Below are 22,855 nucleotides of genomic sequence, written 5' to 3'. Positions count from 1 at the left end.
ATGTTGCTTTTCATATTTGATTTTCAAGTCTATTGATGTGCAAAATAGTTAGGTTTAATGTATGCTAGGAATGTATCATTGATGGTGTGTCAAAATAGTTAGGTTTAATGTATGCTAGGAATATCTCATTGGTTAAGTGTCAATAAAATCTTTGTTTTTGTTCTCAATTACTGTTTATGCCATGCTTGAACCCAAGTATAAGATGTGATGATAATTGAAATCCCTAGAGACCAATCTTGCTTCTGATATTTTATTTTCAACTAAATTGCTTAGAAAAAAAAAAGGCATAATTTCATTGCTCACTATTGATTAAAGGTATCTACTTTTCTTTTGGCTGAGTGATACCTCTCTTAAAGATTTTATGAAAGCTGAGACTATATGTAATTCATAGTCTCAGTCGCTCATTCTTACTAATCAAGAAATCTATAATCTAACAAACTAAATCACCAACTTTATCACTAACTTTTAGAGTTAATAGGATACTCAAATATAACAGATCAGTTATATAATTAAGGATACACCATGTGTCAATATCTTTGCCTACGATTTTTTGACCTTGGTTGTAATTGACAGATACAATTTTGTTGCTGATCTTGGCGAGAACCTTGGCTTTTGCATGGGTAATTTCTCTCTCTCTCTCTCTCTCTCTCTCTCTCTCTCTCTCTCTCTCTCTCTCTCTATACATATATATATATATATATATGAAAGTTTGAAATTTTCAAAAGTAATTAGCTTAGAAGTTGCTGCTTTTAATGTGTTGTTACTTCGGTTTTTCTTACATTTTATTTAGAGCATGTATGTGTGTGTATATATATATATTAATCAGAATGTATATATAAGTCATGTGCTTTCAAACCATAATCACAAACAGAATCTGTATGTTTTTATTTTTTGCTCTTTTGATTATTCCTTGATTTCATTTTTTCGGTTGCGTTTGTTATAGGTGTTGTCTTAATCTGCGCGACTGTTTGATAGCTCTTCCCATTGTTGTTAGGCAACAGGTCAGCTATTCGTCTTCTGAAGAAGTCATGCATATCAACTGTAGAAAATTGGTTTTTGGATATTGTTTCATTTGAAAATTGTTATTTCGTGGTTATGATGTTCTTGCGTATATCTGGTTTGCTTGGTTAGGCTGCAGAAATTGTGTTTAATTTGTTTTCGATGTTGTGTTATTTGAAAAATCTTATTTTTATAGCTGTAATCTTGTTGGTGTGTGTCCATTTTGCTTGATTAGGCTATAGATGTAATAAAAATATTATAAGTTAACTCATGCATTTTTTCCCTTCCCAGCTATCGATCTGTTGGTTGGAATTTGTAATTTTGGATATCATGTCTAAAGGATTGCAAAAACCAGAAAAAGTGAGAACACAGAAACCCATATTTCTACCACTTCGAGTGGTGCACAACTCTGTCATGAAAATGTTTGTTGCACTAATACTAAGCATAAGCATCAAGCCAAAAATTCGGAACGAGTTTCCAATAGAGCTTTCATAGTGCAGCAAGCTAGCACAAGTCAAACAACCAGAGAAGAGATTTCATTTGACATTTCTGATCAGATGAATAGGGGTCAAGCATTTTATCGAGGAAGAGGCAAAGTGCGTTTTTTCCTCTGTTAAATATTTATTTTAAACCCTATCTTTATATTACTCATGGCATACATTTGTCTTATTTTTTTCTCTTTTTGCCCTGTTCTATGTTTCCTTTCTTTGTAGGAATGATGGAACAATATGTGGATTTGGGAGATAAAAATTATAAGTGCATTTATTGTGGTGCACTTTTTTGGTTCAAAGAATCTGTTAAAAAAGCAAATGCAGCCAATGAGCCTCTTTTTACTCTTTGTTGTCAACAAGGAAAGATCAAACTTCCGATTTCAAAGCCAACACCTCCTTTTTAGAAAATTTACTTGATCCGAGTAAAGGCCCAAAAGTTTTTGTTTAGAGAGAATATCAGGGCCTATAATTCTATGTTTGCATTTACTTCAATGGGAGCCAAAGTTGATCACTCAATTAACAGTGGACAGTCCTTACATTTTAAAATTAGTGGTCAAGTTCATCATTTAATGGGTTCTTTGTTACCCCTTGAAGGTGAATGTCCAAAATTTGCTCAGACTTTACATATATGACACCATAATGAAACAATGAATCGCCTTAACTGTGTTAATTGTAAAGAAAGGAATGAAAAGCTTGATGAAGACATTGTTCAAGGTTTGATTAAGATGTTTGATGAATCAAATGAATTGGTAAAACTTTTGAACGATCGGGATAAATTCGAAAGGGTTGTCTAACTTCTTTAAAACTGAGATTGTTGGGCCGACAGCGATGATAGTAAACAATATGAACAACCGACATGTGATGAAATTGGTGGTTTGGTTGTGGGAGATATAGGCCTTTTGATTCGAATAGAGATATTGTTATAGAGTTGAAAGTTGGAGAGTTGAAACGAATCACAAAATTAAATCCAAAGTTCATGTCTTTGCAATATCCTATTCTTTTCCCTTATGGCGAAGATGGTTATAGACCTGATTTAAAATGGAGCAATGATTACAAAGGTCATGACCCCAAAAGAGGAAGGGTGCCTATGAGAGCTTTCATAGCTTACCAGATTCAGGAAAGAGGACCTTTATTGCATACATTGTTAAAAGGTGGAAGATTGTTCCAACAGTTTTTAGTAGATTCTTATGCAACACTTGAAGAAGATCGATTGGATTACATTAGAAAAAATCAAAAAATTTGAGAAGTGAGATTTATAAAGGTATTTATGATGCAATTTCAAAGGGTGATAGTGATGCCAATAATGTGGGACAAAAAGTGATATTGCCTAGCTCATATACTGGAAGTACTAGATACATGCTTAATAACTATCAAGATGCTATGGCAATTTGTAGGCATTATGGTAATCCTGATTTGTTTATAACTTTCACATGCAATGTCAAATGGCCTGAAATTGTTAGAGAACTTGACAACAAACCTGGATATAAAGGAGAGGATAGACCTGATCTAATTTCTAGAGTGTTTAAAATGAAGCTTGATGATATGATCAATTATATCAAATCAGGAAAAGTTTTTGGAGAAGTTGAGGCAGGTGAATTTTACAAACTCATAATTTCTGCTATCCTCAATTTCTAAGATATATATATATATATATATATATGCATATATATATTTTTTTAATGATAATAAAACTTATTAGGTTTTTGTGTGTATTTGTTGCCCTCATCACAAACAGAAATTTGCTCGATCGAGTTCCAAAAAAGGGGATTGCCTCATTGTCATATGTTGGTTTGGTTGAAAGAAGGTTATAAATGCTTCTCAGCAGTAGATATAGATTCTATCATTTGTGCTGAATTACCAGACAAGGATGTGGATCCTATGCTTTATGACGTTGTAAACCAATTCATGATCCACGGTCCGTGCGGAGAAATCAATCGTAATTCTCCATGCATGCGGCGAGGTATGTGTTCTAAATCTTTTCCCAAACAATACAAGAGTGAATCAGTTTTTGAAAAAAATGGTTTTCCCACATATAGGCGCCGTGAAGATCCAACAAAATTTGTGTTAAAAATGGAATAAAGGTTGACAATAGCTTTGTGGTGCCTTACAATTCAGAACTATTATTGAGATACAACGCTCACATAAATGTTGAATCATGTTGCCAATCAATGCTTATAAAATATCTGTTTAAATACATAAACAAAGGTTCAGATAGAGCTAGAGTAGTTTTTCAAGACAAGCCAGAGGATGAGATATTAGCTTATCTTAATTGTAGATACATATCTCCATATGAAGCCGTTTGGAGATTGTTTCAATACCCTATTCATTCTAGAGAGCCTGCTGTTGAACGATTATCCATACATTTGCCTTTAGAACAAAATGTTGTTTTCAATGGTGATCAATCACTTGAATCAATTGTTAGCCAAAAGGGTATTGAAGATACTATGCTAACAAGTTGGTTTAAAGCAAACCAAATGTTTCCTGAAGCGCGAACATTGACTTATGCAGAATTCCCTACAAAATTTGTATGGGATTCTCGCAACAAAATTTGGAAACCTAGGAAACAAAGGAGATCAATAGGTAGAATTGCCTATGTACATCCTACATCTGGTGAATTGTATTACTTGAGAATGCTTTTGAATTTGCAAAAAGGTGCCTTAAATTTTGATCACATCAAAACTATTGATGGAATCATACATCCGTCATATCAGGCTGCATGCAAATGCCTTGGTTTGTTAGGAGATGATAAAGAATGGATTGAGGCTTTAGCAAATGCTGTGGACACAGCCTCATGTTCTCAACTAAGACAATTGTTTGTTACAATCATTTTGTTTTGTGATGTAGGAAATCCTCAATTGCTTTTTGATACTTATTGGCAAAATTTGTGTGATGACATTTTGTACAAACTACAGAAAACTTTTCTAATGCCAAATCTTATTTTGTCAGAATCTGAATTAAAAAATTCGCTTTTGTTTGAATTAGAACAACTTTTTAACACATCATCTAGCTCTTTAAAAGATCATTATCTTCCAATGCCTGATGAACATAAAATGTCAGAAATTAGAATTAAATTGCTAAGAGAAGAGTTAAATTATGATGTTCATCATTTAGCAAAAGAACATTCAATTTTGATAACACAGCTAAACAAAGGCCAAAGAGATGTATATGATTCTGTGATTAATGTTGTGAATGAAAAAAAACCAGACCTTTTTTTTGTTCATGGCCATGGAGGAACTGGAAAAACTTTTTTGTGGCATACTATAATAAGTAAAATTAGATCTGAAGGCAAGATTGTTTTAGCTGTTGCTTCATCAGGAATAGCGTCATTATTATTGCCAGGTGGTAGAACAGCTCACTCTAGATTTAAGATTCCCTTAATTGTTACCAATTCCTCAACATGTCAGATTAAAAAAACAACTCATCTTGCTAGATTGATTCAAAAGGCTGAACTGATTGTTTGGGATGAAGCTCCTATGAATCACAAACATTGTTTTGAAGCATTAGATAAATCACTTCGTGATATTTTATCACATCAAAATGCTCCATTTGGTGGCAAGCCTTTTTTACTAGGTGGTGATTTTAGACAAATATTACCAGTTATTCCAGGAGGAACAAGAGAAGAAATCATAAACGCCTCTCTTAATAGCTCTTACTTATGGCCTTATTTTAAAATATTCTGTTTAAAAGAAAACATGAGGCTATCAAAAAAAGGGTTGAACAGTGAAGAAAAACAGAAAATAAGTGAGTTTGCTGCCTGGATTCTTCAAATTGGAAATGGCCAAATAATTGATATTGACGATCCAAATGATGAAGAGGCACCTTGGATTGAAATTCCTCAAGATTTACTCATTCAATCAAACATAGATCCTATTCAATCAATTTTTCTGGCAACTTACCCAGATTTCGACAAAAATTTTGCCGATTTTGCTTATTTAAGGGAACAGCCATTGTTACAGCTAGGAATTCTACTGTGACAGAGATAAATAATTACGCATATAGACTTATTGCCTGGAGAAAAACGCATTTATTTGAGCTCAGATTCTTTATGTTCATCATCAACCAATTTTGAAAACCTTTGTATGATCTATCCCACAGAATTTCTCAATCAACTTGAATTCAATGGTTTGCCTGAACATAGTTTGACTTTAAAAATAGGCATGCCTATAATGTTATTGAGAAACCTAAATCAATCTTCAGGTTTATGTAATGGAACAAGATTAGTTGTGACCCAAATGGTTGATAGAGTTATTGAAGCAAAAATACTCACTGGTAGCCACATTGGCCACAAAGTGTTTATACCTAGGATCGTTCTTTCAGCAACAGAAAACAAATGGCCTTTCATTTTAAAAGGCGCCAATTCCCAATTAGACCATGCTATGCTATGACAATAAACAAAAGTCAAGGTCAATCTTTAAAACAAGTTGGGTTATATCTTCCCAACCTGTTTTGATCATGCACTTTATGTTATGCGTATCTAGAGCTACGTCCTAGAGAAGGCCTCAAAATCATAATAGATAATAATAACGAAGTGCCAAATAAATACACTAAAAACATAGTGTACAAAGATGTTCTTCAAAATTTACTCAGAGGTTTCAGCTTCTATTCATACATGATTAAACATTCCTCTAATTTATGCAATAATTTTTTATGCATCTTTATACTAACGAAGGGCATATATGTTTTTTCTTCAGATTGATGGCACAATGAACATTGTTCCGATCCACAATTTGCACCGCTTTCAATCCAGTGTGAAAATTAGAATGTGTGTCCAAAACCTGGAGAACAAAGGTGTTCAGATTTGATGATCAACTTGCTTTGCTTTGCAATGTGTCTCGGTTGACGCAATGGTGAGAAAATCAGTTTTTTATACTATTTCAACTTAAACAATAACTGGATATACATGAATTGTGTATTTGCTTGAACACTAATATCTCACTGTTAACACAAGTCTTATTAATAAACTCTTATTGTAAATTATACAATCTAACCCTTGCCATTTGCCATAATTTTGGTATTTCATCTACATTTAGAAAATTCACCGCATTCAATTAAAGGTATATTTATGTTTAAACAACACCATTCGTTTTGAATGCTTATTCCCTCATTAATTGTGTATGCTTATCAGATTGATAGTTTGTTTATCTGATTTTTGCTTGAAATTTATTGCAATTTGTAATAACTCCTACAATTTAATAGAACGCATATGAAATAACGTGTACGCCACACAAAAAATCCCATTACTTCATGTCCATAAACAAACAACTTCTTATATATTTTGAACGTTAATATTTAAATGAAATTTTTATAATGAGTTATTGGATGAATGTTAATGATTTTTTTTTTTTTTTTGTGGATAATGATTTATTGGATTGGATTAATATTGATGATTTTATGTCTGGATAATGATTGTTGGATTAAGTGACTATATATGATTATTTGATTTGTTGCTTAAATTTTGTGGTGGACTTCTTTTCCTCCCACTGTTTGTTCATTTGTCTAAAAAAATGATTTGTTGATTAATTGATATGACTGTTTGGTTTGATTAATTCATGTGTATGACAGAAAAGGTTAGGAGCTGCATTTGAAGCCTCATTTATTTGGCTTGCAGGCTTGATTTACTTCTCCAGGTTTTCATTCTCTTCCAGCCATGTTTGACTCGATTTAGGTTGTTCCACACATCAATGCCATTAAGACCTGGATTGAACCAGTTTCTCTCATTCCTGTCGATGGAAAAGAGCGCTCTGCATATTTTTATATTATAGAATTGGGTGCGATGTGGGTAAGCGATAGTTAAAACATAGACATGTTATATGACTCATTGTTCTTTTTTTGTGTTTATATGCAAGTGCTAACTATTTTCTTTATTGTTAGGTAACAGTGAATCCATGCCATTCATTGAGGCTCTGCGACAATTGTCTTTTTCAGTTGGTAAGGTTGTGGTATATGGCTGTTTTTTTTTTTAAGGAACTATGAGATAATTTCTTCGCCCACATGCTTGATTCGGATTGTTAATTATGTTTTTATGCTGTGTGATCAAAATAGATCATTCAATTATTGTCGTTGGAGTCGTTGAGAGAAGGAAAACCTCATCCCCTTCATTGCAGCCCTCTCTTCTCTCTTCTCTCTTCCTTTCTCTCCTCCGTTGCGAACGATTATCCGGAGGCTTCGACTTTATAGGAGTGGCGTGTGTTGGTCTTCTTCTTCAGATCAAACTCCAGCTTTCTCTCTGTTTCAGCCTCTTTCTCTCACTAATCTGTAAGTAAATTTTGCTTCATCTTTCCATTCGATTTTTGTTGCCCTTCTTTTTCATTTTTGTTGTTACTAATATCTTGGATCTTATTTGATTAAACTATGAGACCTGTTTTAATTTGCTGCCCTAAAAGTCCAAATCCCTAATTTTTCCTCATAGTGGGTCTGTGTTATTGATTTGCAAATTTTATCCAAATACTACAATTGATTTGATTGTGTTATTATTTTCATGAAATCAGGTTAAACAATTTAGTTATTAAAATACTATATGATTGCTTTTGGTAAGGTTTTCTGTTTGGTTATTAAAAATTAGTTGGTAAACCCTGAAATCGGTATTTGGATATGCTGGTTCTTTTGTTATAGGGTTTAGGATAGCTCTGTTTTGGTAAGGGATGTGCTGCTATTTGATAGCTCTGTTTAAAGGTATGTTCGTTCTTTTACTACAGGGTTTTAATTCAAATTCGTTCTTATACTGGTTTATGGGACTAGGGATCTGAATTTGATAATTTTTGTTTTCGTAGGGGAAAGAAAATTTGGGAGTGTGATTCTAGGAACTGATTGCAATGTTTTAGCATAGTTGACTTGAAGAAGACTGGTTTAGGAAATATATGTGGGATTTGAAAACTTCTAAATTGGAATTCTGTTTGTGGACATTAGTGATGACGAGAAAGAATTCGAAGAGTTAAAATTCATAATTTTTTTGTTTATGGGTTTGATTTACCAAGCAGATTTTTGCTGATTTTTGCGTTGAATGGAGACTTATTCAAAACTAAAAAAGTTTGTATATCCTAATTTCAGAATGCAGAGTTTGGTTCTATTGTTTTTTTTCCTTTCTTGGGCTAATAATTTGGTCATGCTTCTACTCTTTGCAGCTGCTAGGGACTGGAATGGATACGCAGGATACATCTCCTTTAGTGTTGCTATTCTTTGACAAGCAAAGATTTATATTTAATGTTGAAGAGGTGCGAGAGAGAGAGTCCTCAGATATCATAGTCGTCTTCTCTAATTCTCAGACATGGGTACTTTCAAGGTAAGCCTGCATAGCTTATTTTCAGATCTCACCCCCTGCGAATTCATCTCATCTCATCTGCTCTTCGCATCCTTTCTTGCGTTCTAATCTCATCCTTCTTGAAAATTGCAACTTCCCCTTCGACTCTCTTTGGTCTTCATCGTTTTCAAGGAAAAAAATTGTTGGTTTTAAGGTTCTTTTGGTTTTCTAAGTTGATTTATTCATTCGTCATGTTGAAAATTGAGAAGTAAATCAGAAATTGACTTTGGTTTGTTGTTACAGGGAGGAAGATTGAAAGAAAAAGAACTAGAGTAATTAATACAAGAATCTGATGTCAATGGTATGAATCTCTGTCTCATTTTGGTTTTGTTTTTGGTTCACCAAATGGTTTTTATCTGTTCTGATTTTTTTTATATGAGATGTACAGTTGTTGCAGCTCTTAATTCTTCAATTTTGTCCATCTTACTTGCTAAAGTCGAAAGTTCACATTAGTTTGGTTGTTTTTGGGTCTTCCTGCTAACTACTTAGAACATGCATTTTAAGTTCAATTTTTGTTGGCCTGGCATTTCCCTTTTTGGAGAATCTATTTCATTTGTTTTAACTTTTCCCTTTATCCATTTTTTTCCCCTAATAATTGAACATATTTTTCATCATTGGGTAACATTCCTTTTTCTACTTTGTTGGTTAAGCCAACCCCAATGTAGTGAGTAGAAGGAAATTTACAGTTTCATATTTCAACAGTTTCATAAAGAAAGAATTTAGGTAACATACGGACTATTACCCCTATGTTGATTTCGTGGTCTGTTGTTGTTTTGTGTTTAGCTAATTTCAGTAGTGGATTAGGGTTTCTAAATGCCAGTTAATCACTCTGAATCTCAATGTTGTTGTTACTTATTAGCTGTGATTTTTCCCAAAAATATGTAGCTTAAGGGTCGATGAAGTACTCATCAATATGCTTGCTCAATGTTGTTGTTCTTTGAATCTGTGTTTTGTTGTGATATTCGGATTTCTCATACATTAGACCATGCTTCCTCTTTTTGGTTCAATGTTGAAAGCATTTAGGTTTGATATGTTTACTATCTCTAATTTTTGGATCCTAATGGAATTTCTTTGATTATATATGTTGTTTCTCCAGAGCACCAATGAAAAAAGCATTTAGATTTGATGGGTTTGATGTCAATGGTATGAATCTCTCTCTCTCTCTCTCTCTCTCATATTTTGGTTTTGTTTTTGGTTCACCAAATGGTTTTCATCCATTTTGATTTTCTGCTTTTTTTAATTATTTTTCGGGGATTAATCTCTCTCTCTCTCTCTCTTCTGGATATTGTTAGCAAATTAAAACAAATTAGCAAATTTCCTTTTCTCTCCATCTCTGGTTTCGCTTACCTAAATTGCGTTTGTTTTTTTGGCATCCTTATATGATTTCACTTTAATTTCTGGATATTCTTAGCTAACACTCTGATTTTGTTCTAGAACACCATTTTTACAAAAAATATTATTTCTCTTTCTCTTCGGGTGATTTTGTTATCCATTTCTTTTGCTTTTTCGTTCTGGCTAAGCTTTTACTACAAGCATTACCGAACCTCTCTTCGGATCCAAGTTTTTAGTCTATGTTTGTGGGGAGTCTTTCAGCTTCCAAATTTTGCTTTAGTTTCCACACTGGCCACTGATTTGTGTTGGACTTTGTGTCTCTCTCATTCTCTGTCTTGCTGTCTTGCTCTGGGTATTTTTATTTTTGATTTATTTTTTACAAATTTCGCTTCATTTATTTCGTTAATTTGATTTCAGGTTCTTGGATAATCCCTAATGCTATATAAAAGCTGAGGTATTTATACATCACGACATATTGGTAACCTTCAAATCAAGTTCAATTTTCTCTATTAATTTTAGTTCTTATTCTTTGAGTTTAGTATTGATTCTGTGTTTTTGGTGGTGTAGGGTTACGAGATAGAATTTTCAAATCTTTGATGACAACGACAATGCAGAGATAGTTGTTTTGGGATTTCGATTGTTTAGGGTGACTTTTGCATAGGTAACTTTTGATTGTTTAGACCAATAGCTTTTTGATCATATACTCTTTGTTTCAAATGCATCTAGAATCATTTAAACAGCCCTTTTCCTATGCCTTTACAATGTTTTTCTTTACCCAAAACACATTAATTTGGGTAGTCTTGAGTGGTTTCTAATTTGGGTAGTCTTGAGTGGTTTCTTTCCTTACAATTTTGGTCAAGCTAATTTTTTGGTTTAATGAAAAGATTGTGCATGCATGAAATACTCAAGCTAATTTCTTCTCCGATTTTTCTGTTTTTTCTTCCTTTTTCTTCTTCTTTTTTTTAAAACCATGTTTTCTTTTGATATTTTGCAGGTGGTCTTTTGTTGCTTTGGATAGAGCGGTTTGGTTGGTGTTTTCAGTTCTGTTAAGTAAGGGGTGAGTTTCTAGGCTGAAATTTCAATTAATTGTTTTAAGTTTTATGAATAGAGCATAGGAATTAGCTAATGGCATCAATTGGCAATTAGTTGGTGTTAATTTGTTGTTGTAATGATAGGTTTAGATGATTACAATATCTTGAACATGTTGGTAGACCCTGAGTATTTTGGCAACTGGGTAGTTGAGATGTTCCCGGCCTATTTTCATCGCTTTATACACATTTCACACAATTTTAAAACCCGCAGCATCGCGCGGGCACCTTTTGCTAGTTTGGTTGAAAACCCATTTTCTTTAGGCCCTGGTTTGATTAGAAAATACTCTTCTGGGAAGAACAGTGATGAGTGGACTGGGGAAATTGAGTATTTGGATGAATCAGGCAGTGTAATTTACACTGGAAAAGGTATACGGTCCGTTGAGCCAGGGCTCGATGATCATGTAATGGTGGGTGAGTTGAAGAAGCCTTTTTTGAATGCTTATGCGATTGCTGAGATTGTTGAGGTTGTGAAGAGGTGGAAATGGGGGCCTGAATTCGAGACCCAATTGGACAAACTCCAGTTTGTACCAAACATGACTCACATTACTCAAGCCTTGAAGGTTATTAAAGATGGTGATGGGGCTTTGACGTTGTTTCGATGGGCTAAGAGGCAGCCTTGGTATTTGCCAAGTGATGAGTGTTATGAGATATTGTTTGATGGCCTAAACCAAAGTAAGGACTTCGATGGAATTCAATCATTATTTGATGAGATGGTGCAGGATTCAAGTAATAAGGGGTTTTTATCATCTAGTCCATATAACCGTGTCATTCAGTTTTTGGCTAAAGCTGATAAAATGGAGGTGTCGTTTTGTTGCTTTAAGAAAATTCAAGATTCAGGTTTCAAAGTTGATACTCAGACATATAATTCGCTTATAACCCTGTTTTTGAATAAGGGTTTACCTTATAAGGCATTTGAGATATATGAGAGCATGCAAGCTGCAAACTGTTCATTGGATGGATCAACCTATGAGTTAATGGTACCAAACTTGGCAAAATCGGCCGCCTTGATGCTGCATTTAAGCTCTTCCAAGAAATGAAAGAACGGAATTTTAAACCCAGCTTTAATGTCTTTGGATAACTTGTTGATTCAATGGGAAAAGCTGGGAGATTGGACATGTCAATGAAGGTATACATGGAAATGCAGGGTTATGGTTTCAGGCCATCTGCTCCCATGTATGTTTCTATGATTGAGTCATATGTGAAGGCTGGGAAATTAGATGCTGCCCATAGGCTTTGGGATGAGATGAAGAAAGCAGGCTTTAGGCCTTCCTTTGGGTTATGCACAGTGATTGTTGAGTCCCATGCAAAGTCAAGAAAACTTGATATTGCAATGTCTAACTGTTGGTAATTTTTAACAAAAATATTAAAACCTTGCAAGTGCACAAGTCAAATGATAGTATAGTAAGTAAGCAAGGGTCATTCCCACAGAGATTGATAAACATCTGATGAACACCATAAGGGTAATGTAGCCCCATAAGGGTAATGTAGCATTTGTGTGTGCTTTGGATGGTTGGGGTTTTTGTATTCGTGAGTTTGCTGAGTTTTATGCTTCGAAACTAGGTGCGAGCACAGCTGCTTTGCAAAATGCTCTGTGGGGACCCAGTTACTATAATCCCAAAACCAAGATGATTGTGGGGAAGAAAGGTGTAGCTGGTTTAACTAAAGCCAGACCCATGTTTGTGCAGTTTGTGCTTGAACCACTTTGGCAGGTTTATCAGGCTGCTTTGGAAGATGGTGATAATAATAAAGTGGTGCTTGAGAACAAGGATCCTAAGGCTGTGCTTCAAGCTGTGATGAGCCGCTGGCTTCCTCTGTTTGATGCAGTCTTGTCAATGGTGGTTAGGTGTATGCCTGACCCAGTTGCAGCACAGGCATATCGAATAACACGGTTGCTTCCCAAGAGACAGGTTCTGAGTGATGGGGTTGATCCCAACGCGCTTGCTGAGGCAGAGCTTGTGAGAAAATCAGTTGAAGCTTGTGATTCGAGGCCAGAAGCTCCTTGTGTTGCTTTTGTATCCAAAATGTTTGCTGTCCCAATGAAAGTACTTCCACAGAGGGGATTACATGGGGATATCATAAACAACGTAAGTGATGAGGGTGAATTGAATGAGTGTTTCCTTGCATTTGCAAGGATCTTTAGTGGGGTTCTTTATTCAGGGCAGAAAGTTTATGTGCTTTCAGCTTTGTATGATCCATTGAAAGGGGAGTCAATGAAGAAGCATATCCAGGAGGCTGAGTTTCAATCTTCATATCTCATGATGGGCCAAGGCTTAACACATGTGGCCTCTGCACATACCAGGAATCTCGTGGCAATTTGAGGCCTTGGCCAGCATATACTGAAAAGTGCAACACTTTCGTCAACTAAAAACTGTTGGCCTTTCTCCAGTATGGCATTCCAAGTTTCTCCCACTCTGAGAGTCGCAATTGAGCCTTCTTATCCTGCAGACATGGGTGCACTGACGAAGGGTTTATGGCTGCTTAACCAAGCAGACCCATTTGTAGAGGTCACGGTTTCTGCTAGGGGAGAGCATGTTCTGTCTACTGCAGGAGAGGTACATCTTGAAAGATGCATAAAGGATTTGAAGGAGAGATTTGCAAGGATAGACTTGAAAGTGTGTCCACCTCTTGTTTCTTATAAAGAGACCATTGAGGGAGATGTAGTTGATAAACTTAAGAATTTCAAATTGTTTCTTTAAGAGCTCAGATTGTGTTAAGAAAAAGACGCCAAATGAAAGGTGTACTATTAAGGTGCGAGTCATAAAGCTCCCACCTTCTTTAACTAAGGTGCTTGAGGAGAATTCTGGTTTACTCGGAGAAATCATTGAAGGTAATGCCCAGACCGATAAAAGTTTGGACACAAAGATTTCAAGGATTGAAGAAGATGAGAATCCGACTGAAGCACTGACAAAACGTTTCATGGATGCTGGGAGAGTGATATTTATATTTTTAAATTCTGTTTGATTCATGATTTGGTTGGAGACTAGTGATTTGTAATTGCAGCATATCGTGTTATTAGATTATCCGTTTTAAGAGCTATAAATTCTTCTGTGCACTTGTCACATTGCTACATAATGTTAATGTGATTGATTTATAGTGAAATTATCGTGTAACGCTCTTGTTAAGAACAATCATTGCTGTGATCAAACAATATTAATGAACTTTGTTGTATCCACAGAGCTGAACATGGTGCCCCACTACCAAAGTGGAGATCAAGGAAGAAGATTGGATCCCGCACGAAAAGCACTAAAGCTTCCTTTTGAGATGATCATTGAGATTCTGAGTTGGCTAACTGTAGACGCTTTGCTGAGAATGAAGTCTGTCTGCAAGAAATGGTGTGCTTTGATTGAAGACCATCACTTCATTGTGAAGCATATGGATCGGGCTAGTCCTCTGCCAATAAAATGTCAATACAGTAGGAGACATGACCAAGTAGCCCTTCTTCACAGTAAAAATATTCGGTGTATGTCCCGTGTTGCTGGCTTGTTTGTAGAGAAGCATCACAGTCTTCCTGTTTGCAGCATCAGAAATCCGGTCATTGGTCATGTCCTTGACTTGCCTAATGCACATATGGATGTGTGTAGAATGAAATGTGCTTTTGATTCATTGACTGGTGATGCCAAATTTTTGTAAGTGCTTATATCCACAATGATGAAGTGGTATATGAAGTTATGAGCATTGGACAAGATGGGGATTGGAGAGCCTTGAAACACCCAAACCAAGGCTTGTTGAAGAAAAATGGCAAATGGGCAACAAGAAGGCAATTTTTTCTAACTGATGAGGTTCATGATGGGGTTTATTTTTGTTCTGAAATTATAACAGATGGGGAAGATTGGTGCTTGGAAATCCAAGCTCACGATCCGTGGAATGAGTGCTTCATCACAACTACATTGCCCCAAGGAGTTTTCAATGGCTGCAAGAGAGTTTAGGTTTTCAATTGGAACCAACGTATAGCTGTTGGAGATACTGGAATTTGACCAACCAAATTACAGTAATAGAGACTGAGGTTTCTTAGATTGGTTAGAGAACCAATGAAATCTGGAATTTGGCTCCCATTGAAATCAATGAATGCAAGGTCCAAATATTGTAAATGCTGCAACTCAATCAGTTTAGGACTAATCATCTTACCTTGGAAAAATAAATCTCCAAGATCAAGTTGAATCACATGGCCAGTTTGGTTGCTACAATAGACTCCTTCCCATCTGCAACAATCTTGTTTTTGGGCTTCTGAACCCCAAAAAGAGAATTGATTGAACTCATCCACCAGGCCACGTTTGAATGCAAGTAGTGCTTGCCTTTCCCTCTCTATGCACCTCACTGTCACTTTAGCATCTCTGAGGCTGTGGCTGTGGCTGTGGTTGTGGCTGTGGCCAAGTTCTCCTCCTTTTACGTTTTGTAGGAAAAGGATCGATAATGCAAGAAAGAGTTTCAAGCATCTTCCGTCGCCCTTCATGTTAGTTGATCGATAATGCAAAAACACTGCAAGTATATATTGATATATGGTTGTCTCCGTGTTTCTCCATATATGCTAGCTTGCATCAGATATATATAGGGAAAAAAGGAAGAAAGCTTACAAAGAAAAACACGGTTTAGCTAAATCACACGTCAATCACAATGAGACTAGAATGTCAAGGTGCAATTCTAAGTTCTTACAAATAAGAATACAAATCATTTGCAAAAGAAAATTCCTAATACTTTAGATTCGAATTTCTTTATTATGGAGGTAATTAAATTAAGTACACTCTATTTGTTCCATCATAACTCATAGAAACCAAATTAATTATGATGCATGAGTTAAAAAGTAAGATGCAGGAATACAAGTACTATTTTTTAATTTCGATAAAATAAAAGTACTATTTTTAAAATTTTGGTTAATTTTTTAATATAAAAAGAATTGTGTACGTTCGGTGACATAGCATACTGTTTTGCTGTATAGTGACATAGCTCAATCATGCTCTCATACCATGCCATGTGGACAACCACCCCGTATATGTAGATTCAATTTCAAATACATTTGAATGTATCATTCAGAAAGGAAAAACATTTCTTGTAATAGGAATAACACTATTCTGCTATCTCCACAATAATGCTTGAAAAAATTATCCTAGGTGGTTTGAAACATTTACTAGTGTACCTTGTGATTAGTGTGGCAAACAAGTTTAAGGGGAAACGTCTCAAGATGGAGTAATATTTTTTTTAGGGTTAAATAAATTTTCTTTAGATGCAAAGGAAATTACTAAGACAATCAATGCGGGATCTATGGAAACACATATTTCACCGGTCAATAAAAAAATAACACATGATAAAGAGGTATTCCTTAAATCAACTAATTATCCTAATTAAATCCTATTTAGCATTGGTCCATCTTAGTAATTTGTAACGTTGGGCAAGGAGCTTGCTGTGGACAGCTATCTTCAAGTAGACTTTGAAGTCTTCGTATGCAAACTCATGATGACTAACTCACACAAAAAGACTGTAAAGTCTTTTCAATTTTTTGGTTCCACAAAAAGACTGTTAAGTCTACATACTCGAGTGGAAACTAGACTTTTAAGTCTTTGCAAATTCTCATTTAACTCAAACGTCAACAAATGGTAATTTCTTTTTTTTCCTTCTGCTTTTTTAATTGCTCAATTACTTTATTTTACCACTTTAATGTTTTTTTCTTTGAAAGGAGCTCTTAGATATAGGTTCAATTTCACTTATGTCATCAAAATTGGACTATACCTAATTTTCTAAAAAGAAGAAGAAAAAAACTGTACAACGTACAACCGACTCTTATTCATGTCACTATGTGGAAAAAGATAATTGAAGAAAAATTTGTCAGTGGTCCAAGTAAACCAATAATAAATCAATGAATATTGGGGAAATTAATGGATGAGATCGCGAAGACTTGTGACTTATACTTGATATGGTGATTTGTCTTCCAACGCATGCCCAATTGACTTGCAGGTATTAACTCGGCTTGACTTGGTAAGCTGCCTTCCTGTGTCCACTCAACAATTGGGTTTGCATCCCATCCCCCTAGGCACAAGCTACAAATATCTTCTTGCAAATGTGGACTTGACTTTAAGTGAAACATATGGAAATATATCTACCCAACCCAATATTAATATAATACCTATATATTTATTAATACTAATAAATGAAAATTGGGTTTTTATTCAACAACTAATGGTTGATCTTTATGTTTGATGGCATGTGGGAGGTGCTTTTTTCCTTTGGCTGATTTTCCTCTTTTTTTGGGGTTTTTTTTATGCTAAAGGTTTTTTACAGAGACCCAAACTACCACATCCTTTTGTTTTCTTCTCAGTGTATTATGCTATCTAGTTATTGAATGAAATTCCTTTCCATAAAAAAAATAAATAATAAAATAATAATATGAGAGTTTTTCAAAACACTTTGGTTATTGACATGTCTATTTTGAAATGCTCCTATAATTTAGGTTAATATTACATGGGGTCTTACAATTACATACGAAAGTTTCTCGTATTATACTGATGATCACGAAACACTTAAGTATATTTAGTGTTGGATATCTGATCATAGAGTTTCGGAGCAGCTTCCTTCATTTTGCATTCAGATTCTTTGATTTAATTTGTTTTGTTGCTCGTTAAATGATTAGTATATGAATTACTCAGTCCCGTTCTTTTGGATTCCTGTGGTCCAAAAAAATTGTGGTCACCCACCCTTGGATATAAATTATAATATACGGGTTATTAAAAAAACAAGTTTAAAAATTAAACAACAACTAAAATGAAAAAACTAAAATTAAGGAGCAAAATACGCTCGCATTGAAGCAAGAGATCTTGGGTGGTAAGATGCATGTGGATTGGTTGATGAGCAATTCTCAGTCGGAATAGGAGTGAGATGCTGAAGACGATAACCAATTCCCAGTCGGGTTGGGTAGTGAGATGCATCTGGATTATTTTTCTCACCATACCCAACCCATATGAGAGAGAGGGAGAGAGATAGAGAGATGGGCATACCAAAAAGGGGAAGGGGAGGATCAGAGACATGGGATAGGGGATGGGGGTGGGCTGGGTATTTTGTTTTTATTTTTAATTGTAATGGCTTGGATGAAATGAATGATGATCACAATACTTAAATTAATATTCCACTACTTTAATTCTCAACAGCAACCAAATTGATTTTTAACAATTGTATCATGTTTTTTTTTTGTTTCCCCATTGTTCGTGCTTTGAAGGGTTTTGCTTCTTACACCTTGTTATTTTTCTTTTAATTTTTTGTATGATAATGTCATACAAAATTTAGGTTTTTTATACTTAAGACTCGAAGGTGGGTCCAACAAAAAATAAGAATCTAGGGTGGCGTCTTGTAATCTATAATGAGGAGAACTCTCTAGTTATAATTTACAAAAAGGAAAAAGGAGCTCTTAGATATATGTCCAATTTCACTTATGTCATCAGAAGTGGACTATACCAAATTTTCTGAAAAGAAGAAGATCGAAACTATACAACGTACAACTGACTCTTATTCATGTCACTATGTGGAAAAAGAAAATTGAAGAAAAATTTGTCAGTGGTCCAAGTAAGCAAGTAATAAATCAATGAATATTGGGGAAATTAATGGATAAGATCGAAGACTTGTGACTTAGATTTGATATGGTGATTTGCCTTTCAACCAACTATTGACTTAGACTTAAAATGGTCATTTGTCTTCCAACGCATGCCCCAACTTGCAGGTATTAACTTAGCTTGACTTGGTAAGGTGCCTTCCCATGTCCACTCAACCATTGACTTTGCATCCCATCCCCCTGGGCACAAGTTACAAATCTTCTTGCGAATGTGGACTTGACTTAAGTGAAACATATGGAAATATCTCTACCCAACCCAATATTAATATAATACCTATATATTTATGGATACTAATAAATGAATATTGGGTTTTTATTCAACAACTATAATACGAGAGTTTTTCAAAACACTTTGGTTATTGACAAGTCTATTTTGAAATGCTCCTATAATTTAGGTTAATATTACATGGGGTCTTACAATTACACACGAAAGTTTCTCATATTATAGTGATGATCACGAAACACTTAAGTATATTTAGTGTTGGATATCTGATCATAGAGTTTCGGAGCAGCTTTATTCATTTTGCATTCGGATTCTTTGATTTAATTTGTTTTGTTGCTCGTTAAATGATTAGTATATGAATTACTCAGTCCCGTTCTTTTGGATTCCTGTGGTCCAAAAAAATTGTGGTCACCCACCCTTGGATATAAATTATAATATACGTGTTATTAAAAAAACAAGTTTAAAAATTAAACAACAACTAAAATGAAAAAACTAAAATTAAGGAGCAAAATACGCTCGCATTGAAGCAAGAGATCTTGGGTGGTAAGATGCATGTGGATTGGTTGATGAGCAATTCTCAGTTGGAATAGGAGCGAGATGCTGAAGACGATAACCAATTCTCAGTCTGGTTGGGTAGTGAGATGCATTTGGATTTTTTTTCTCACCATACCCAACCAATATGAGAGAGAGGGAGAGAGATAGAGAGATGGGCATACCAAAAGGGGGAAGGGGAGGATCAGAGACATGGGATAGGGGATTGGGGGTGGGCTGGGTATTTTGTTTTTATTTTTAATTGTAATGGCTTGGATGAAATGAATGATGATCACAATACTTAAATTAATATTCCACTACTTTAATTCTCAACAGCAACCAAATTGATTTTTAACAATTGTATCATGTGTTTTTTTTTTGTTTCCCCATTGTTCGGGCTTTGAAGGGTTTTGCTTCTTACACCTTGTTATTTTTCTTTTAATTTTTTGTATCATAATGTCATACAAAATTTAGGTTTTTTATACTTAAGACTCGAAGGTGGGTCCAACAAAAAATAAGAATCTAGGGTGGCGTCTTGTAATCTGTAATGAGGAGAACTCTCTAGTTATAATTTACAAAAAGGAAAAAGGAGCTCTTAGATATATGTCCAATTTCACTTATGTCATCAGAAGTGGACTATACCAAATTTTCTGAAAAGAAGATCGAAACTATACAACGTACAACTGACTCTTATTCATGTCACTATGTGGAAAAAGAAAATTGAAGAAAAATTTGTCAGTGGTCCAAGTAAACAAGTAATAAATCAATGAATATTGGGGAAATTAATGGATGAGATCGAAGACTTGTGACTTAGATTTGATGTGGTGATTTGACTTTCAACCAACTATTGACTTAGACTTAATATGGTCATTTGTCTTCCAACGCATGCCCCAACTTGCAGGTATTAACTCAGCTTGACTTGGTAAGGTGCCTTCCCATGTCCACTCAACCATTGACTTTGCATCCCATCCCCCTGGGCACAAGTTACAAATCTTCTTGCGAATGTGGACTTGACTTAAGTGAAACATATGGAAATATATCTACCCAACCCAATATTAATATAATACCTATATATTTATGGATACTAATAAATGAATATTGGGTTTTTATTCAACAACTATAATACGAGAGTTTTTCAAAACACTTTGGTTATTGACCAAGTCTATTTTGAAATGCTCCTATAATTTAGGTTCATATTACATGGGGTCTTACAATTACACACGAAAGTTTCTCGTATTATAGTGATGATCACGAAACACTTAAGTATATTTAGTGTTGGATATCTGATCATAGAGTTTCGGAGCAACTTCCTTCATTTTGCATTCGGATTCTTTGATTTGATTTGTTCCTCTTTAAATGATTAGTATATGAATTACTCAGTCCCGTTCTTCTAGTTCCTGTGGTCCAAGGAAATTGTTGCTACCCACCTTTGGATATAAATTATAATATAAGGGTTATTGAAAAAACAAGTTTAAAAATTAAACAACAACTAAAATGAAAAAACTAAAACTAAGGAGCAAAATACACTCCCACTGAAGCAAGAGAGCTTGGGTGGTGAGATGCATATGGATTGGTTGACGAGCAATTCTCAGTTGGAATAGGGGCGAGATGCTGAGGACGATGACCAATTCTCAGTCAGGTTGGGTAGTGAGATGCATTTGAATTTTTTTTCTCACCATACCCAACCCATATGAGAGAGAGACAGAGAAGGCAGAGAGATAGGCATACAAAAAGGGGGAACGGGAGGTGCATCAGAGACATGGGATAGGGGAGATTGGGGGTGGCCTGGCTATTTTATTTTTATTTTTAATGATAATGGCTTGGATGAAATGAATGATGATCACAATACTTAAATTAATATTCCACTACTTTAATTCTCAACAGCCACCAAATTGATTTTCAACAATTGTATCATGGTTTTTTTTTTTTTTTGGTTTCCCCATTGTTCGTGCTTTGAAGGGTTTTGCTTCTTACACCCTGTTATTTTTCTTTTAATTTTTTGTATCATAATGTCATATGAAGTTTAGGTTTTTTATACTTAAGACTCGAAGGTGGGTCCAACAAAAAATAAGAATCTAGGGTGGCGTCTTGTAATCTGTAATGAGGAGAACTGTCTAGTCATAATTTACAAAAAGGAAAAAGGAGCTCTTAGATATAGGTCCAATTTCACTTATGTCATCAGAAGTGGACTATACCAAATTTTCTAAAAAGAAGAAGATCAAAACTATACAACGTACAACTGACTCTTATATTCATTTCACTATGTGGAAAAAGATAATTGAAGAAAAATTTGTCAGTGGTCCAAGTAAAGAAGTAAAAAATCAATGAATATTGGGGAAATTAATGGATGAGATCAAAGACTTGTGACTTGATTTGATATGGTGATTTGCCTTTCAACCAACTATTGACTTAGACTTAATATGGTCATTTGTCTTCCAACGCATGCCCCAACTTGCAGGTATTAACTCAGCTTGACTTGGTAAGGTGCCTTCCCATGTCCACTCAACCATTGACTTTTCATCCCATCCCCCTGGGCACAAGTTACAAATCTTCTTGAGAATGTGGACTTGACTTAAGTGAAACATATGGAAATATCTCTACCCAACCCAATATTAATATAATACCTATATATTTATGGATACTAATAAATGAATATTGGGTTTTTATTCAACAACTATAACACAAGATTTCACAAAAGGAAAAGTATCACTTTACAGAAGGAATGGAATATAATAGCCCAACTAAGGTTAGAGACAAGACTCCATCTGAGAAACTCATAGAAATATCCAAATACGTGCTTGATTAAATGACAGACACCTCCGTACGAGAAGGAAGGGAATATATGATCTGACAAATAGTGAATGATATTTTCATCTTTACTAGCCCATTTTTTCTGTTTCTGCTAATGATCTGGTGTTTCATTTCAAGATAGCTAAAGTTTTACCATGTTTTATTTCTCCAAAGTTGGGTGGAGTTTTGGGAATTGGGCAGGCTGTTTGAGTAATTCAACATTGAGGTCATAGAGATCCATATGAGGATCATATAAAAAATTGATTTTGAGAGAAGGGATCACAAGAAAAAAAAAGGGTTTGAAATTTGGGTGTTTGAGACAGCTAAGAAAAAGACTCATATCATATTCAAGCATGTAGAAGCCTAGGAAGTGAAGACAGAATGTTGTCATCCAAACACATTGATCAAGGGAGTTTGGCTAGATTTCATCGATTTTGGGCATGGATTAAGATGGTCAACCCAATAATGTCGATATTATGTCTTCATTTTTTAGTATACTTTCCATGTCCT

The 22,855-nt window shown here is 34.9% G+C and overlaps 6 pseudogenes across 2 annotated transcripts; all 6 read left to right on the top strand.

Annotated features, from left to right (window-relative positions):
- The first annotated feature begins 1,938 nt into the window (after positions 1–1,938).
- On the top strand, positions 1,939–7,258 carry LOC148917105 (uncharacterized; annotated as a pseudogene). Its single transcript, XR_016127336.1, has 4 exons — positions 1,939–3,081; positions 3,226–3,450; positions 6,182–6,337; positions 7,099–7,258. The product of XR_016127336.1 is annotated as an uncharacterized LOC148917105 (transcript).
- LOC148917107 (uncharacterized) lies at positions 3,566–5,571 on the top strand (annotated as a pseudogene).
- Positions 5,499–6,066, top strand: LOC148917106 (uncharacterized; annotated as a pseudogene).
- A 77-nt stretch (positions 7,259–7,335) lies between the features above and the next one.
- LOC148917104 (pentatricopeptide repeat-containing protein At1g79490, mitochondrial pseudogene) lies at positions 7,336–12,558 on the top strand (annotated as a pseudogene). The gene is made up of 8 exons (XR_016126990.1): positions 7,336–7,423; positions 7,533–7,745; positions 8,612–8,769; positions 9,031–9,088; positions 9,884–9,930; positions 10,537–10,573; positions 10,687–10,780; positions 11,114–12,558. The product of XR_016126990.1 is annotated as a pentatricopeptide repeat-containing protein At1g79490, mitochondrial pseudogene (transcript).
- A 42-nt stretch (positions 12,559–12,600) lies between these two features.
- Positions 12,601–14,271, top strand: LOC148917103 (uncharacterized; annotated as a pseudogene).
- A 119-nt stretch (positions 14,272–14,390) lies between these two features.
- LOC148917102 (putative F-box protein At3g24700) lies at positions 14,391–15,729 on the top strand (annotated as a pseudogene).
- Positions 15,730–22,855: the final 7,126 nt, after the last annotated feature.

This window comes from Prunus mume, linkage group LG5 (assembly GCF_029339155.1).
Source record: "Prunus mume cultivar Tortuosa linkage group LG5, ASM2933915v1, whole genome shotgun sequence".
Taxonomy (NCBI): domain Eukaryota; kingdom Viridiplantae; phylum Streptophyta; class Magnoliopsida; order Rosales; family Rosaceae; genus Prunus; species Prunus mume.
The sequence above is the reverse complement of the archived record's forward strand: the minus strand, read 5'-3'. Positions and strand labels throughout refer to the sequence as shown.